Here is an 11,820-nt window from a genome sequence, read left to right as displayed (position 1 = left end):
GCATGAGAAAATCACTTGAACCTGGGAGGTGGAGGTAGCAGTGAGCCAAGATCCTGCCCTTGCAATCCAGCCTGGGCAACAGAGTGACTCTGTCTTAAAAAAAATAAAAATTAAAAAAAAAGAACTTTAAGACCATCCTGGGCAACAAAGGGAGACCCCATCTCTACAGAAAATAAATAAAATTAGCCAGGCTTTGTGGCGTGCACCTGTAGTCCCAGCTACTCAGGAGACTGAGGCAGGAGGATCACTTGAGCCCAGGAGGTTGAGGCTGCAGTGAGCTCTGAAAGCACCACTGCACTCCAGCCTGGGTGACATAGTGAGACACCCTGTCTCTCATAAAAAAAAAAAAAGAAAAAAAAAATCGCAGGCTGGGCACAGTGGCTCATGCCTGTAATCCCAGAACTTTGGGAGGCTGAGGCGGGCGGATCACAAGGTCAAGAGATTGAGATATCCTGGTCAATATAGTGAAACCCCGTCTCTACTAAAAATACAAAAATTAGCTGGGCGTGGTGGTACGCACCTGTAGTCCCAGCTACTCGGAGGCTGAGGCACAAGAATCAGTTGAACCTGGGAGGCGGAGGTTGCAGTGAGCAAAGATGGCACCACTGCACTGTAGCTTGGCAACAGAGCAAGCCTCTGTCTCAAAAATAAAAAATGATAAATAATAAAAATAAATTACAATATAGGATGATCTTGCTTCACTAGAAATATACACAGGATACCAAAGAGTAGAAGGCAGAGGTCCCAACACTGGGAACTGGAGTGGGGTGGCAGGGACTGTGGATGGCTTCACAGATACTGCCACCTCCGAGGTTTGAGCTGAGATTGAAAGGACAAGGGAAGAGCCTTCCAGGAAGAGGAACCACACGTGCCAAGTAGTGATGGGAGCCTAGGAAGTAGCTGGTGTGACACCTTAATTAAATCCATTTTTCATCAGGGTTGAGTACCATTGGCAGGAAGAAGGCATATTTGGGGTCAGAGTTCCATGCCAGGGAGGAAGGAAATAGCTGTCACTGAGGAAGAGCCATTTCAAGAATTGCCTGAAGGATGAGCACAGGGTGGAAGGATGGAGGGAGACAGGGGCTGTATAGCTTTTGTGGAGAACACTTGAAAGTTAGAGAAAGGACTAAAACGGCTCTGAGTTTATCAACTGCTACTTGAGTAAGAGAATCTTTACAATGGAAATGTATAAGGATTTTTTTTCCCCAAAAATCTAAGTTCAAAAGTGGTAGGAGTTGGCTGGGCGCAGTGGCTCAAGCCTGTAATCCCAGCATTTTGGGAGGCTGAGGCGGGTGGATCACAAGGTCAGGAGTTCGAGACCAGCCTGACCAACATAGAGAAATCCCATCTCTACTTAAAATACAAAAAATTAGCTGGGCATGTTGGTGGGCGCCTGTAGTCCCAGCTATTCAGGAGGCTGAGGGAGAATAATTGCTTGAACCCGGGAGGCGGAGGTTGCAGTGAGCTGAGATCACCCCACTGCACTCCAGCCTGGGCAACATTCCCCATCTTGAAGGCTCTGTTATCGTGAATTCTGCCCAATGGTTCTACCCCAGAAGATGCTGCATTTCAAGATTTAGGAATTTCTTCTGGCACCAAGGTGTGCTCTTGGCCACTGGACCTTGGCCCCTTTGACTTTAATGATGCTCTCTACAAGTCGAGTCCTCAGAGATCCTGGAAGCCATATTAGAATAAAATTCTCACTTCTGGAACCAGTTTCTGGAAAACCTCAAGAAATGCAACACACACTATCTCCTGTCTTTCTCTCACCCTCACTGTCTCTGTAACACTTAAGGAAATTAAAAAGAACCCATCGGGGTATAGCACATTGGCATATCAAACTCTGCAAAGGAAAATATTTGAATTTTTTTCCATCTGTTTTCCTCTCCGGTTCTTTATGCTTCTCGATGAGAAAAAAGGTAGAGCTTACATTTTATGTCAACACAAAAGGCCTCCGTTTGTGTGCATTACTTATTAAAGTGTTCAGTGATTCAGTGTCAAGGTATGTATTATACATACTTTTTTTCTAGGCCATTATTAGCTTTCTTACAACACTATTATTCTTCAGCCCAGCTAATACTTCTGTCAAAGATTTAGCAACAAGCATGGAAAATGTCAAACAGCAGGGAAGAGACCTAGCTGTTTCCACAACTGCACAAAAAGCCGTGTTGTCTTTTACGGCAAAGGAGCCCCATTCTGTGATGAACGCCAGTGGATGTGTTATCAGGGGGCAGAGTCGTGGGATGGTTTATTTGTTTTCCTCTGCACACCTGAGTCCAGCTCCTCTCAATAAGTTTCCTTTCTTCTCTTGCCAATATGCTTAATAAAACAGGGCCTACATTGTTATCATTTCGCCCTCACCCCAGGAGGTACCTGGCTTAGAATGCGACAGAAATCAGCCAAGAGAGTCAGTCTTGTTCTGTCTGCGGAGTAGTGTGATAAGATTTAAGGAGCACTAAAAGGTTCCTCTGGAGAAAAATATTTTCCCAACCTGCTTACCAGGGTGCCTGAAATTACAACCCTTCTGCTTTAAGGCATTGAAAGCCTCCATTAAAATGCAAATATGTTAGGTAAGTTATTTTATCAAACTATCACATCTTAGCTTGAATTAGTTTATGGCTTAATCCAAAATCCTGAAGTGACTGGGACACAGGGCCGTTAAGTTTGGATGTGAGCAAAGATCATACAAACATTTAGGGTTTAAAAATGTGTTGCCTAAGGCACAGACCTGGGCAGTAGAACAGAATATAATAGTCTAACAGCACCAGGAGTGAGGTCCAGAGTTCACTGGCACAGGCAGACAGCCTCCACCTTCCTGCCCAGCAACAGGAGAAGCTGTCATTCTTACCCTTCAAAGATAAATTTTAAGGCCAGGCACTGTGGCTCACACCTGTCATTCTAACACTTTGGGAAGCCAAGCTGGGAGCATCATTTGGGGTCAGGAGTTTGAGACCAGCCTGGGCAACATAGCAAAACCTCATTTCTACAAAAAAAAATTTTTGTAATTAGCAGGGTGTGGTGGTGTGCGTTTGTGATCCCAGCTACTGGGGAGGCTGAGGTGGGGTGGGAGAATCACTTGAGCCCAGGAGGTTGAGACTGTAGTAAGCTATGACGGTGCCACTGTACTCCAGCCTGGGTGACAGAGTGAGACCCTGTATCTTTAAAAATGAATAAATAAATAAATAATAGGAAGCGTCAGTGCACAAATGTCTTCTGTTCTTCCCACTTGAATCTGCATCCTCAGCTGAGTTTATTTACAGTTCCTCCCTGTGTAAGCCTTCCAGGACTCTTCCCCACTCTCTCGCCAGCCGTTTTAGAGGCAGTACAGATCCTGTGGTCGACAGGACCATCTTCTCTAATATGTGCATTTCTCCTTTCCTCCCACTCCCTTGAAGTTAGTCATGGCCATTTCACTGGCTTTGGTCAATGAATCGTAAGCAAAAACTGACATGTGTCACTTCCAGGGGAGGTGTTTCAGAGCTGGTGTATGATTCCTCATGCTCTTTTCCTCTGCCACGGTGAACTCAGAAGCACAATGAGCTTGAGATAAAAATGCTACAAGGGGCCAGGTGCAGCGGCTCATGCCTGTAATCCCAGCACTTTGAGAGGCAGAGACGGGCGGATCACCTGAGGTCAGGAGTTCGAGACCAGCCTGGCCAACATGGTGAAACCCCATCTCTACTAAAAATACAAAAATCAGCCAGGCGTGGTGGCAGGCACCTGTAATCCCAGCTACTCAGGGGGATAAGGCAGGAGAATCGCTTGAACCCAGGAGGCGGAGGTTTCACTGAGCTGAGATCGTGCCATTGCACTCCAGCCTGGGCAATAAGAGTGAAACTCCATCTCAAAAAAAAAAAATGCTACAAGGTCAAAACAACCAACAAGTTTGGACCCAGAGAACATCTACCTGGAAAGCTGCTTAGATCTGTAGGTGACTGTAACTGAGCAGGAACGAACATCTGCTGTGTCAGGCTATTGATGTCTTGGTGTTACTACTTTCACATAACATTGCCGACCCTGGCTGATCCATTTCCCACAAACAGGACCTCAAGAAATCTCAGCAGGCCTGCTCTACCACCATATACTCATCATTCAGCAAATATTCACTGAGCTCCTACTATGTGCTAGATAATAGCATAGATCCCAGAGATTTTGTGCTAACAGTAAAGACAAAGGAAGAGTAGGCCAGGAACCATGGCTCAAGCCTGTAATCCCAGAACTTTGAGAGGCCGAGGCGGGCAGATCACTTGAAGTCAGGAGTTCGAGACCAGACTGGCCTACATAATGAAACTGTCTCTACTGAAAATAGAAAAATTAGCCTGCTGTGGTGACAGACGCCTGTAATCCCAGCTACTCGGGATGCTGAGGCAGGAGAATTGCTTGAACCCGGGAGGCAGAGGTTACAGTGAGCTGAGATCACAGTGCACTCCAGCCTGGATGACAGAGCAATACTGTTTCCAAAAAAAAAAGCTAGAGAGTGAAGCCTCATCCCAGAATCAGGCACTTCTCATTTTCAAACGCTTGGTTTCTGCCTCTCTGTCCAGCTTCTGCAGATGAACTCATGCCTAGACAATCTGCCTGGCTCCTGGTGACAAATACCACATTGCTCACATTATCCTTTGCCCCATCCTCTGCTGTTCACGGACTCGTCCTTTTCCACCTTCACCCAAACCAGGTCCACTCCCTGGTCTGCCAAGTGTCTGGAAGGAAATAGCAAACTCTACTTACACAGTCCAGTGGCTCAGCGTAAGGACTGAAGGTTGACTTCGGGTTCAAATCCAAGCTCTTCCACCTTCCAGCTCTGGCCCTGCACACAATACTTTACGTTTTTCATGCCCCAGTTTCGTCATCTGTAAAATGAGGACATTAATAAGACCAACCTTACAAGCCCATTGTGAAAATCAGATGAACTGGTGAAAAGGACGCTGAAGAGTACCCAGCACACAGTAAAACTCTCCTTATACAATGTTGTCATTTTTGTTCGTTTGTTGTTGTTGTTGCTGTTTTGAGTCAGAGTTTCACTCTTGTTGCCCAGGCTGGAGTGCAGTGGAGCAATCTCGGCTCACTGCAACCTCCGCCTCCCAGGTTCAAGCGATTCTCCTGCCTCAGCTTCCCGAGTAGCTGGGATTACAGGCATGCACCACCACACCTGGCCATTTGTATTTTTAGTTGAGATGGGGTTTCTCCATGTTGATCAGGCTGGTCTCGAACTCCTGACCTCAGGTGATCCACCCACCTCGGCCTCCCAAAGTGCTGGGATTACAGGCTTGAGTCACCATGCCCAGCCTTGTTTGTTTGTTTTAATATGAAGTCTCACTCTGTTGCCCAGGCTGGAGTGCAGTGATGCGTTCTCGGCTCACTGCAACCTCCACCTCCTGGGCTCAAGTGATTCTCCCACCTCAGCCTCCCATGTAGCTGGGACTACAGGCATGCACAACCACGCCCAACTAATTTTGTATTTTTAGTAGAGATAGGGTTTCTCCATGTTGATCAGGCTGGTCTCGAACTCCTGACCTCAGGTGATCCACCCACCTTGGCCTCCCAAAGTGCTGGGATTACAGGCTTGAGTCACCATGCCCAGCCTTGTTTGTTTGTTTGTTTTGATACAAAGTTTTACTCTGTTGCCCAGGCTGGAGTGCAGTGATGCATTCTCGGCTCACTGCAACCTCCACCTCCTGGGCTCAAGTGATTCTCCCACCTCAGCCTTCCATGTAGCTGGGACTACAGGCATGCACAACCACGCCCAACTAATTTTGTATCTTTAGTAGAGATAGGGTTTTGCCATATTGCCCAGACTGGTCTCGAACTCTTGAGCTCAAGCGATTTGCCTGCCTGGGCCTCCCAAAATGCTGGGGGATTACAGGCGTGAACCACCATGCCCGGCCCCAGTGTTGTTATTTTATTATCATCTCTCTGCGTTATTCAGATTGAATCTCTTCCCTCCTCAAGCCTCCCAGCCCATCCCAGCCTTCATTTATCTGCTTTTCCTAACTCATTCTATCCTTACTATTCATGACACACAATCCACATCTTACAACATGCTGCCCCGTTCTCTAATTGTTGGAATCACTCGGTTTGGCACTTGGATCTATGGTAATTACTGTATGCTGATATGTGAAATCCCACGTTGCCCTAATTCTTCATGTATGTGCTTTAGCTCTTCTCTCCAACTAGACCGACTTTCCCCCGGGTCAATCGTATACTTCTGCCACACCTTCACGATAGAGAGCGCAGTGCTAAATACAGAATGGGGATTTGCTAAGTACAGATGTTCCTTGGCGTACGATGAAGTTCCACCCCAACACACCCATCATAAGTTGAAAATATCATGAGGTGAAATGCACTTAATACACCTAAGCTCCCCAACGTCATAGCTTAGCCTAGTCTTACCTTAACCTGCTTGGAACACTTACATTAGCCTACAGCTGGGCAAAATCATCTAACAACAAGTCTATTTTCTTTTCTTTTTCTTGTTTGGTTTTTTTTGACACAGAGTCTCGTTCTATCACCCAGGCTGGAGTGCAGTGGCGCGATCTTGGCTCACTATAACCTCTGCCTGCTGGGTTCAAGCAGTTCTCATGTCTCAGCCTCCCGAGTAGCTGAGATTACAGGCATGCACCACCAGGCCCAGCTACTTTTTATGTTTTTAGTACAGATGGGGTTTTGCCATGTTGGCCAGGATGGTCTTTCAAACTCCTGACCTGTGGATCCACCTGCGTTGGCCTCCCAAAGTGCTGGGATTACAGGCGTGAGCCACTGTGCCCAGGCTTACGTCATGTCTGTTTTCCAATGAAGTGTGGAATACTGTACACAGGCCTTTTGTAGACAAGATGATGGGTGTCAAATAACACAAAGTACAATATGCAAAATAATGTGAGCAACACAGAACGCCGTATTGGTTGTTTATTCTCATGATCACATGGCTGATGGGGAGCTGTGGCTCACTGCCACTGCCCAGCACTGCAAGAGAGCAGCAAACCTGCAGATCGCTAGCCCTGGAAAAGATCAAAATTCAAAAATCAGGCCAGGAACAGTGGCTCACACCTATAATCCCAGCCTTTTGGGAGGCTGAGGAGGATAACTTGAGGCCAGGAGTTCAAGACCAGTTTGTGCTATATAGTGAGGTCCCTATCCCTCCAAAAAAATTTACAAATTCGCTGGGCATGGTGGTGCACACTGGTAATCACAGCCACTGGGGAGGCTGAGGCAGGAGGATCGCTTGAGCCCAGGAGCTGAAGGCTGCAGTGAGCTGTGACAGTGCCATTGCACTACTGCCTAGGTGACAGAGCAAGACCCTGTGTTTTTAAATTAAACAAACAAAAGAAATCACAATCTGGAGTATGGTTTCTACTTAATGCATATTGTTTTTGCACCATTGTAAACTTGAAAAATTGTAAATCTAACCATCATAAGTTGACATCATAAGTCAGAGACCATCTGTATTTGGGTATTAAAACAGGGCCTTTTGTTTGGAGAACTCCAGACATCCTTTTTTTTTTTTTTTGAGACAGAGTCTTACTCTGTCACCAGGCTGGAACACAGTGGCATGATCTCAGCTCACTGCAACCTCTGCCTCCCGGGTTTAAGTGATTCTCCTGCCTCAGCCTCCCAAGTAGCTGGGACTACAGGTGTGTGCTACCATGCCTGGCTAATTTTTTGTATTTTTAATAGAGACAGGGTTTCACCATGTTAGCCAGGATGGTCTCGATCTCCTGATCTCGTGATCTGCCCACCTCAGCCTCCCAAAGTGCTGGGATTACAGGCGTGAGCCACAGCGCGCAGCCGAAATCCTCCGCTTTAGGAAACCAAGCAGAAGTGGGGGAGTGAATGCTTCAGACATGGAACTGACTTACATAAATCTCCAAGTAAGCCAAGCACTCTCTGGGCAGGGACTGGGCTATCCTGGGGAGAATATTGTCATGCGTTTTCTTCTTAAAGGTCTCCAAAATCCTTCCAAGAGATAGTCTGACTCATTCGGCAGCGCCTCAGACCTCCTGGAGTGAGGAAAGAGATTGCTGGCCCTCAAAGCAAGTAAGCTTTTCCTGAAAATTAGCCCAGGGCTTCTGCAGCCATAGGAAAACAAATGCTAAGCCGAAATCGTGAGCCTGCTAAAAGCCACCCTGATCTGAACCCACTCCATGACTTTGGAGGCCACCTGAGCTGCAGAAATAGCCACCCATAGTGCCATAGAGAGCTTCTGCAATGGAGAATGGTACCGTTTACCCATTCGATAGCCTCTCTGCACACCGTTTTAACAGGGCTCATAATGCAGAGGCAGTGTGGAATCAGGATTGACAGCCTTAAATCTGCGGCCAAAGTGTCAGAAACCAAATCACAGCTCTGCCACTCACCTGCTGCATGGCTTTGAGTTACACTAACTTCTCTATGCCTCAGTTTCCTTACCCAGAAAGTGATTATTATAAGCATCCCTGATGCTTATGGTTTTCATTAGGATTAAGAATTTTTTTTATTTCTTTGAGACAGCGTCTCACTCTGTTGCCCAGGCTGGAATGCAGTGGCGTGATCGTAGCTCACTGCAACCTCCACCTCCTGGGTGCAAGCAATTCTTATGCCTCAGCCTTCTGAGTAGCTGGGATTACAGGCATGCACTGCCACTCCAGGCTAATTTTTTTGTATTTTTAGTAGAGTAGTAGAGACAGGATTTCATCACGTTGGCCAGGCTAGTCTTGAACTCCTGGCCTCAAGTGATCTGCCCGCGTCAGCCTCCCGAAGTGCTGGGATCACAGGCCTCAGTCACGATGCCTGGCCAGGATTAAGAATTTTTAAATGTTTACAGTGTTCAGGACAGTGCCTGGCTGTCAGCATTGTGCAAGCGTTTGTTGAATTTTTATGTATTGTATTTACTCACAGGTGTGCTCGTGTGTGTGTGTGTGTGACTGGTTTGTTTTGTTTTTAGAGATGGAGTCTCATTCTGTCCCCCAGGCTGGAGTGAAGTGACACAATCATAGCTCACTGCAGCCTGGAATTCCTGGGCTCAGGAAATCCTCCAACCATAGCCTCCCAAGTAGTTGGAACTACAGGTACATGCCATCATGTTCCTGAGCTAATTTTTGTTTTTTATTTTTGTAGAGACAGGGTCTCGCTATGTTGTTCAGGCTAGCCTTGAACTCCTGGCCTCAAACCGCACTCCCACCTCGGGCTCCCAACAGTGCTGGGATTACAGGTGTGAGCCACCTCGCCCTGCGAACTGGTTTTTGACAGCTCTAGTAGAGATATTGGCAAAGTGCTAGGGGAAAACACAGGAGGGGGAAATTAATTCTGTCCGGGGGAAATTCTGCCCAGGGGTGATAGGAATGACTACAGGAACTCACATCTGCAATTGAGTAGAATTCAAGGCGTTAGAAGAGGTACCTTACAATAGTGGCTTTCAACCTTCCCAGGTTTAATCTCCCAGAGGGCTTTGTAAATTTAAATCTCCCAGAGGGCTTTTAAAAAACCCAGATTCCCAAGCCCCAGGCCAAAAGTTCTGATTCAGTAGGTCTGGGTAGGACCCGAGAATTTGCCTTTCTAACAAGTTCCCGGGTTATGCTGGTTGTTGCTGATGCTGATCCAGGGATCCCACTGTGAACACTGCTGCCTTACAGGACCCGGGATAAAGCAGCAAGTGCATAGGTTCAGCAAACGGAAGAACCTGGCCTGCTCAGGGGAGCAAAGGTAGTCTGGCAGGGTTGGATCAGAAGGCAGTATAAAAGATGACAAAAGATTTGGGAGGCCAAGGCAGGCAGATCACGTGGTCAAGAGCTTGAGACCATGCTGGTCAATATGGAGAAATCCCATCTCTACTAAAAATAGAAAAATTAGCTGGACATGGTGATGCGGGCCTGTAGACCCAGCTACTCGGGAGGCTGAGGCAGGAGAATCACTTGAACCCGGGAGGTGGAATTTGCAGTGAGCCAAGATCATGTCACTCCACTCCAGCCTGGGCAACAGAACGAGACTCTGTCTCAAGAGAAAGAAGGAAAGAGAGAGAGAGAGAGGGAGGGAGGGAGAGACGGGGAGAGAGAGAGAGAGAGAAAGAGAAAGAAAAAAAGAAAGAAAGAGAGAGACAGACAGACAAAAGATGAGGTGGGAAGAGTGCAGAGGCTGCAGCACATCCCGAACACTTGCGGGACCTTTGGAATTTGTGGCCTTGAATAACATGATCCATCTTGTATTTCAAAGGATTGCTCTGGTGTCAGTGGAGAACAGAGTGAGACAGAGGAGACTGGAGGAAAGGACACTGGCTCGGAGGTTGCTGTTAGAGCCTAGAGGAGAAATAATGAGGTCAGAGCAGGTGCAGGTGCAGTGGAAAGAAGAAGAAACAGACCAGGCACAGTGGCTCATGCCTGTAATCCCAGCACTTCGGGAGGGAAAAGTGGGAGGACTGCTTGAGGCTAGGAGGTGGAGACCAGCCTGGGCAACACAGCAAGACTACATAAATAATAAAAAATTAACTAAGGGCCGGGCACAGTGGCTCATACCTGTAATCCCAGCATTTTGGAAGGCCAAGGTGGGTAGATGGCTTGAAGACAGGAGTTCAAGATCAGACTGGCCAACATAGTGAAACCTGTTTCTACTAAAAATACAAAAATTAGCCTGGCGTGGTGGCGCACACACATGTAATCCCTGCTACTCAGGAGGCTGAGGCAAGAGAATTGCTTGAACTCTGGAGGCAGAGGTTGCAGTGAGCCGAGATCATGCCACTGCACTCCAGCCTGGATGACAGAGTGAGACTCCATATATATATATACACTAGGCATGGTGGTATGTGCTTGTAGTCCCAGCTACTGAGGAGGCTGAGGTGGGAGGATTGCTTGAGCCCAGGACTTCAAGACTGCAGTGAGCTATAATTACACCACTGCACATCCTGGGTAACAGAGTGAGACTCTGTCTCTAAAAGAAAAAAAGAAAAAACACATGGACGTATTAGGGCATAGAATTAGGTAGCTCTGTGGATGCCTGTACAGAGCATAAGAAAGGCAGGGTGAAGGCTTGCTCCATTCTTAGCCAGCTCTGATGCCTGGATGGAGGGGGTTCTATCAACTGAGAAAAGAATGTAGGACACAAAACAGATCTGGGGAGAAGAGAATGTCAGAAATTCAATTTGCAATAATTTTGAGGCATCACTGATGCCCAGTAAGCAATTAGAAATACAGGGCGAGAGCCAAGAAAAGAAGCCAAGACTAGCGATAAAGACCTGGGCATGCCTGAGCACAAGATCAGGTTAAAATCAAGGCTTTGGGGCAGGCCACTTCCGGCTGGCCATGGTGGTTAACACGACTACCAACCTGTCGCAGCTGCTGCCGTTACAGGCTGTGGACGAATGTATAGGATCAAGAATTCACACCGAAGAGTGATAAGGAAATCGTTGGTACTCTTCTAGGATTTGACGACTTTGTCAATATGGTACTGGAAGATGTCACTGAGTTTGAAATTACACCAGAAGGAAGAAGAAATACTAAATTAGATACGATTTTGCTAAATAGAAATAATATAACAATGCTGGTTCTGGAGGAGAAGGACCTGAAGTGTGAATGAGTTTCCTTGACTTACACTAGATTCTGTTTTGTCTTATAATGATGAGAAAATGGATTTTTTTTTTTTACCTACTGTTTAAATCCTATAAAGCTAAGTTTCCCATTAAAGGGAAGGGCTTTGAAGATGTGTACCCATTTTTGTAAGTTAATCATGATTATCCTGGAAAAAGAAGAAAAGTATTTCTTCTCTGAAGACAAAAATAAAAGTGGTTTTGGTTTAAAAAAAAAAAAAAAATCAAGGCTTTGGATATGATGGCCAAAGGAAACAGAGCTGACTGGGGGA

The 11,820-nt window shown here is 46.6% G+C and overlaps 1 pseudogene; it reads left to right on the top strand.

Moving 5' to 3' along the window:
• The first annotated feature begins 11,264 nt into the window (after nucleotides 1-11,264).
• On the top strand, nucleotides 11,265-11,534 carry LOC105715041 (U6 snRNA-associated Sm-like protein LSm5; annotated as a pseudogene).
• Nucleotides 11,535-11,820: the final 286 nt, after the last annotated feature.

Source organism: Aotus nancymaae, unplaced genomic scaffold (genome assembly GCF_030222135.1).
Source record: "Aotus nancymaae isolate 86718 unplaced genomic scaffold, 86718_ANA_hifiasm-v0.15.2.pri h1tg000012l, whole genome shotgun sequence".
NCBI classification, from domain to species: Eukaryota; Metazoa; Chordata; class Mammalia; order Primates; family Aotidae; genus Aotus; species Aotus nancymaae.
This window is presented reverse-complemented; position numbering and strand designations above follow the sequence as displayed.